Raw genomic sequence first — 7,303 nt, 5'->3', positions numbered from 1 at the left:
CCTCTCCCCAGAGCACAGCTTGTCCTGTTCCTTCTGTCCCAAGGGCTGCTCTCCCTTCTCCAGCTGCCTTATGCTTGACAAGCTCCATATTTCCCAGCAGATATGCAGGCTCCATGCCTGCTGAGCCTTTGAGCCTCTCTGCTCAGCCTCCAGCTGCTTCCTGCACCTTCTCCATTTCCCTGTGCCTGGCACCATGGCCAGGGGGGCACTGCCAGGGCCCAGGGAGAGGCTGGTCGGGGAGCTGGCACAGCTGCCCAGCTTTCAGCAGTTTCTATAGCTGCACAGAGATTTTGGCAATCCCTCTTGTACCGTTCTGACCTGAGGGGTTTTGGAGGTGTTTGCAACTGGGGATAACAAAGCCCTCTTGTCTACACCAAAGGCACTTTGTGTGGAGTCTAGGTATTGCTCTGATTTCATTTCCTGAGCATCCCTCGTGGACAGCTTCCCACAGAAACATGCCCCATTGAGTCAGGAGTGAAGACTCATTGCAGTCCAAACAGAGCCCTGCAAACTTTCTCAAAACCAGGTCCTGTTCCACAGCCAACTGCAAACATGTTTGTGTCTTGAACCTCCATCCACTGCCTGGGATGGTTTTCACAAGTTTCTAGCTGGAAATGGAGCCAGGTAACACTTGTGAGTCTTGCTTGAGGGCTGTGAGCCTTTCTGTGGCACGGCACAGATCCCAGGTGTAGGAGCTCGCCTACAAGGAAATAATGTGCCATTTACAGAATCATAGAATGCTTTGGGTTGAAAGTGACCTCTAAAGGTCATCTAATCCAATCCCCTGCAAGTAGAAAGTGGGTTCTGCAGTGACTGCAGTGTGGGCAAAGGTGGAAACAATCTGGGGAGATATGTGACTACCACTGGCCCTGCTGGATTGCCACAGTCAATACAGAGAAGTTTGGAGGTGACTACAGTACCTGGTGGGCATTGGGACATCTTCAACTACACCAGGCTGCTTAGAGCCCCATCCAACCCTGAATGTTTCCAGGGAAGAGACATCCACCACTTCTCTGAGCAGCCTGTGTTAGTGTTTCACCATGTTACCATAAAAAATATCTCCTTTATATCATCTGAATCTCCCCTCTTTTAGATTAAAACCACCACCCCTTGTCCTATTTAGACCCTACTAAAAAGTCTGTCCCCGTCTTTTTTATAGGCCCCCTTTAGGCACAAGACAGAGCTCTGAGGTTTCCCCAGAGCCTTCTCTTCTCCAGGCTGAGCAGCCCCAGCTCTCTCAGCCTGTTTCCAGAGCAGAAGGGCTCCAGCCCTCAGCATGGCCTCCTCTGGGACAGCTCCATTCTCCCACTGAATTTGCAATACATTATGGCAGCAAAGACACAACAGGCAGGCAGAAATTTAACCCAATTTTCCCCTTTCCAGGTGAGTACTGCAATCCCTGGCTGCCTTTGTCTTATCCCAGTTGGTATCAGTTGAAAGAAGAACCCTTCTCCTCCCCTGGGTTCTTTGGGCAGGCTCAGGGACCCAAACCCTCCTGTCCTTGTGTGTCAGGCCCCAGCAAGTGCTGAGCAAGGCACAAAGAGCAGCACGTGTGGAGCTGGCTTCAGGGCAGTGGGGACAGAGTGGCCTCTAGCAGGGTGACCCCAGAGCCGTCCTCTCTTGCTGTGCCCTCAGCTCCTTGCACAGCAATTCCCCGGGAGCTCAGCAGTCAGGTACTGACTCAGTCTGGGAGCTTTGCCTGAGAAAGAAGCTGAGGTGTTGGCCCCAGTCATTTGTAAGTTATCAGAGAAGTTGAGCTGCAGTGACATCATCTCCTTCTTATGTTACTACAAGGAACTCAGATCCTATTATGGGAGAGGAGGTAACTCAATCGAGCCTTTCAAGATAAACTCAGACAGGAAGAGAGACACGATTGCCTGAAGGCACCAATTAGACATTTCTGGTGAGCTCAGCTCTGTTCAGCTGACACATGTGTACACTGGGGCCAGGGAGACAGGAGCTCCTCTCTCGTGTCTCAGGGGTGGGGTGGGAGGGGTGGGCAACCAGCACTTCCTCACCATGCTGCTGCCTCAGCTCTCACACCTTCAATGGCCACAGCTCTCCCTCCAGAATGTCCTTTCTTTATGTCCTGTGGTCTGCTGTGGACAGAGAACCACAGAGGACCTGCCTGGTCTGGAGAGAGAACAGCCCAGCCCTGCACCACTCAGTGCTGCATATGATCTTCAGTGGCAAGTCTCCTCCAGCCTTATCAAGGGCCCAATATATTGCAAAAAAATCCTGTGAGGATGGGCTGCAGTTTGAGGTGCCAGTGCCCTGTGGTGACTGGGCTGTGGGGAACATCCCAGTCTATGCTTCAGGCCAGTTACTGCACATGGGTGACCTAAGACATGCAGACAGACAGCTCTTACTGCCTCTGATGTGTGTGAGGAAGGAAAAAACCAGCAGCAAAACTTGGGATATCTCCCAACAGCACAGTATTGAGCATTTCTGTTGGTTTCCAGGCTGCAGCTCCCCCTGTAAATGCTTCACAGCCAAAAGGAAATGGTAAGATATGGGTAAATTTGCTTCTGCCAGTCAAAGGCTGAGACTTGCACCATATCTGTTAGAGAACAGAGAGACTGGTTCTGGTCATCCCCTGGTTATTCTGGTTATTCTGACAGTTATGTTACCAACAGCTCAGAAATGCACTTGTACATCCTCTGCAACACTCTGGAAGCATTTCTTGGGAAAAGGCAGTTCTTCAAAACTGCTGGGTCTGGGACCCAGAAAACACAAGAACTCAGGATTAATACAAACCTCATGACACACACATGGCACTGAGGACTGCACATACCCCATCCCCAGCCAGACCTCCCCAGGCTGCACTGGTGGCATTGGCTTGTCTTCTGCTCATTGGAAAGGAGGAATCTCCCACTTTTCTCCTTAGAAAAGGACTTCTCTATCAGCCTGGTTCCTTCTAGAAGTGATCCTGATCCCACCATCCTCTCTGGACTGCTCCTGGCAAGAAGACAGCTGATTTCTCCTCAAACATTTATCAAACACAGAGAACATTCAAAGCTTTGAAAGTGCTCTTCCAAGGCATGTTAGGCCCTTAGCCCTGGAGCTCAATATGAAACCAACCTGAAAATGTCCTGCCCAAGGAAACTTCCCTTTCCCATCCCACACAGGTTCTTCTGCCTCCCCAGAGCTGTCACTCCACAACAGCAGCAGCAAAGGAAGCAACTGGCAACGCTCACATTTGGTGCTGACCTGCTCCTCTCACCATGGCTCTGCACAGATGTGAACATCTGCTCAGGGAAAAAGATGCCTCAGACCAGTGGACTTTGGACGTTCTTCCAGGCTGCTCCCTCTCTCACTACCCCTGTAGTCCCTGAAAGGGGAAATGGAGTAAAGTCTGAAGTGACTCCAGGCACCTTTAGCACTTCTGAGTCAGTGTCAAGTTGAAGTCATATAAAAACCCTGTAACTCTAAGCAGCAGATGCAGAACTATAGCCAAGAAGTTGAGACTTTCAGCAGCTGCTGGTTTTCATAAGCTGTTGTTCTTGAATGTCCCACTTAAAATCACCTCCTTCTGCATGCAACAGACAGGCCAACGCTCTGCAGAGCCTTGCTTGAGCCTGTGAAGTCACTTGGAAATCTTGTTGATGCTGACATCTGGAGTCACTGTGTGTGATCCTCTCTCCAGACCCAGGGCACTGCTTGACAGCAGGCAAGGGATGAGCCTCTCTCCTAAAGCAGCTCCATGAAGGAACATCTTCCTCTGCAAGCAAGCAAAGGGTTAAAGCTTGCAAGGAAAACCAACTGAGTGATTTGGTGAAATAAAGATTAAAACATCTCCGTGGAAGGTGAGGAGCCAGCCCCAGCCTGTGCTGTCTCATTTACCCACTAATCAGCCCAATTACCTCAGGTATAAATCATAACACAAAACACTTACGGAGCCAGAGTCACACACTGAAGAAAGGAGAGAACTGTTGGGTTGGTTTTTGTTTTGTATAATTGATATAATTACTAACAACTCTGTGCCAAGAACTTCAGCTTTTCTGCTTCCAGAAGAGAGTAGAAAGCTGTCTGAAAGCCATAGCAATTAGCAATCCCCACATGCACATCTTTTATTAGAAAGAATGCACATCTCTTCCAGAAAGAGCCAGCAGCTCCCTGAGGAGCAGTTAACCATCCCTTGGTGCCAGGAATGCAGCTGTCACCATGCCCATGCTCCCTGTCCCCTCATCAGTGCTGCAAAGGCACACAAGGAGTCCTGCCTGTCATGCTGCACTTCCTTATTCCTAATTTTAACTTACCTGTATCCAGATAGGTGCATCTCACTGTGCTGTGGTCCAAGCAGGCTGCTGATTCTGAGACTTCTCAGGTTCAGCTCATTGTAAGCAGCAGAAAGTCTCCCTTTTGCCCCATGGAGGAGTCTGCCTGAGCTCTGGTCTCCACCCTCTGGAGCACACTGACAGTAATTAATTACATTATTAATTAATTAATAATTACATGGCTGGAGCTTCCCAACACCTCCCCAGAACATAACCCCAGAGAGTGTCTCATGGACCTCGCCAGGAGACCACTGGGCAGCCCCTGCAGAGCTGAGGAGCAGAAGAGTTGGGGTTTATCTGAGTCCTGCAGAGGTGGAGTCACTGGCAGCGAGGTGTGGAGATACAGAGGTGTGGACACACGAGGCTGCAGCACATCCACAGCCAGAGGCCATCGAGGAGTGGTAGCAAACTCCTTGGATGGATCCAAGTTCTTGTCCGTGTACTCCCCACAGGGATCCACAATGACAGGGAGGTGTCCAAGTAGCTCAAAAACCTCCACCAAGGACCTGCACTGCACTCCTCATACCTATGGACATCCCTAGGAGAAAAAGGGCCTTTCCTGAGTGTTTTTAAACAGCCACAGAGCAAATCCAGCAGCATTAATGGTTTCCCAAACTCCATGGGCACCACCACACCGAAACCCTGTGGGTCACATCTGAGCCACATTTATTTATATTTATACATGAATAATTATATAACAAATATAAATATAATAAATTTATATTTTATTTATAATTTAAAGTGTTTACTGGAACCCAGGAGTTCATAAGCAAAGTGGGATGTAAAGCTGGACAGCCATGGGCTGCACCTCACTCCCTCATCCCTATTCCTGTCCCAGCCCCTGGCTCTGGTTTAGCATCTCCATTTATAAAAACTTAGATTGGGTTTGAGAAATTATAACTATTCTCATGGGTATTTTATTGTCTGTTCTTTAATTAATTAAACTTGAAACTGAGAATTCACTTTAAAACAATTTTCAGTAAACTTATAGGGATTTGGATGAAAGAATATCTCTGGGAAAAGTAAGCAATGCTGCTTTTTTTGCCTTTTTTTTTTTGTATTTTAGCAGTTTATGATGCCAAAACCTAACAGGATTCTTATGCTGAGGAAGCAATGGGAAAAAATAAGAAAAGATTAACATTTCTTGCAGAAGTTTTAATTTTGCTCAAAAAGTTCTTGTTTGTCCCAAAACATTTTGATGAAATTTTCAAATGGAATCCTTAGCCTTACTCTGAGCTGCTGCAGGGTTTGCTTTTCTGATCCTTATTCTTTGGACTTGTTGTCCCAAGAAGATGAATGATGTTATTCTTTGATTTGTTTGCAGTTTGGGGGGCAGTAAGTAAACTGGGGCAGAACTTGCAATGCCCACTCTCTCAACAGGAAAAAATCAAAAATCTTGTGTCAGCCCTCTGAGCAAAGACACAAAACCTGTGGGAACAGAGCTTTGGGTGCAATGTGCTTTTGTGATCCTCTCAACTGAACTGCCTTCCACCAGAAAATGTCCCTTTGCATCAATGCAAGGATGTTGAAATTTGGGAAAATAGAATCACAGAATAGTTTGGGCTGGAAGGAACATCAAAGCCCATCCAGTTCCACCCCCTGCCATGGCAGGGACACCTTCCCCTATCCCAGGCTGCTCCAAGCCCTGTCCAGCCTGGCCTTGGACACTTCTATGCTCCGTGTGCCAGGGCCTCAGCACCCTCTGAGGTTAATATATTAATGTGGCAACATGAGAGTAATGCAATAGGGGTTTAACCCACCCTGGGTTATCATTCCAGGCTAAGGTGATGTTGCACCAGTGCTTGTACTCTGCATTTAAAGGATATTTTTCTGAAGGAGAACTCAAGAAGCTTTGACTGCAGCTCTTAACCAGTTACAAATCTCCAGATTTGTCCACACAGGCCAGGCCAGCCAGGGCAGGAAATGCTTCTTCCTGTGATGTAGGGAAGGTTTGTTTCCCAGGATTATCTGGAATTTCACCCAGCAAATACCACCCACACCCCTTTTCAGAGAGCAAGGCTTCCACCCAGCCTCTTCCCTGCTCCCACTTGTGATGGGGCAGTCGGTGTCCTCCTCCTGCAGCAGTTCTGTGAACTGAGAAATGTCAGTACTCCTTGAGAACAGTCATGCCTGGGGGGTAACAGTGTCTGGCGGTTTGCTCCAGTGTCCAACTTTCATAAAAAAAATTACTTTATATAGTCAAGAATACTAATTTCTTTACCACATTCCTTTCTGGAGGATCATTGATTTGAGGGCTGGGCCATGACAGCTCTGTTAAGTTCCTTCTCTCATGCTTTGATAAGAGACAAGGTGCTTCCTCTTTGCAATTTGAATTCAGAGATCTCTGCCTTAGATAGCTTGGAAAAATAAAATCAGCTCTGTTGACTGTGCATGGAAATTAAAATTTTGTATAATTGGTTCCTGGTATTTTGTCCAATCTAAAGTATTTTCCTCTTATAATTTGATTTCAAAATCTACAGATAACACATTGTATCCTGCTCACCATGACTGCAATAAAAGGTCTTTAGAGAGATGATTCCCAAACCTAAGTTTTAAACTTTTTTTTTTATAATAACCTTAATATTTTTTGGCTTGTCATTCTATTTTGAAACAAAAACAAATGTTCAAAATTAAAGTTTCTCATTTAAAATTAAACCTGAAATTCAACCGCCTTAAGCTTTCCATGATGATTAAAAAGAAGCAAATGGAGGGGGAGGAAAGGCCCAAAGGTGCGATAGGAAAGCACAAGCTCAGTTCCTGCTCACCTGGCGGTTCGGATGGGACACAGGACCGGAGCAGGGCTGTGACACATTTCCCGTTCCCAGACAGGTCCTTCCTTCCTTCCCTGCTGGGATGGGGCCGTGGCTGCCGTGTCCTGCCCAGCCCCGGCTGCGAGCAGGCCCTGGGCTGGCTCCGGCAGCTCCGGGAGCCGCAGCCCCGAGGCTCCAGAAACTGCCTGAGGGGCAGCCCCGAGGCTCCAGAAACTGCCTGAGGGGCAGCCCCGAGGCTCCAGAAACTGCCTGAGG

General features: G+C 47.8%; 1 long non-coding RNA gene across 1 annotated transcript; it reads right to left on the bottom strand.

The window, feature by feature from the left end:
• Positions 1–2,805: 2,805 nt before the first annotated feature.
• Positions 2,806–7,278, bottom strand: LOC107215004. The gene is made up of 3 exons (XR_001525076.1): positions 7,043–7,278; positions 4,260–4,414; positions 2,806–3,721 (listed from the first exon to the last, which is right to left on the bottom strand). It is a non-coding gene; the product is annotated as an uncharacterized LOC107215004 (long non-coding RNA).
• Positions 7,279–7,303: the final 25 nt, after the last annotated feature.

This window comes from Parus major, chromosome 26 (genome assembly GCF_001522545.3).
Source record: "Parus major isolate Abel chromosome 26, Parus_major1.1, whole genome shotgun sequence".
In the NCBI taxonomy this organism is placed as follows: Eukaryota; Metazoa; Chordata; class Aves; order Passeriformes; family Paridae; genus Parus; species Parus major.
This window is presented reverse-complemented; position numbering and strand designations above follow the sequence as displayed.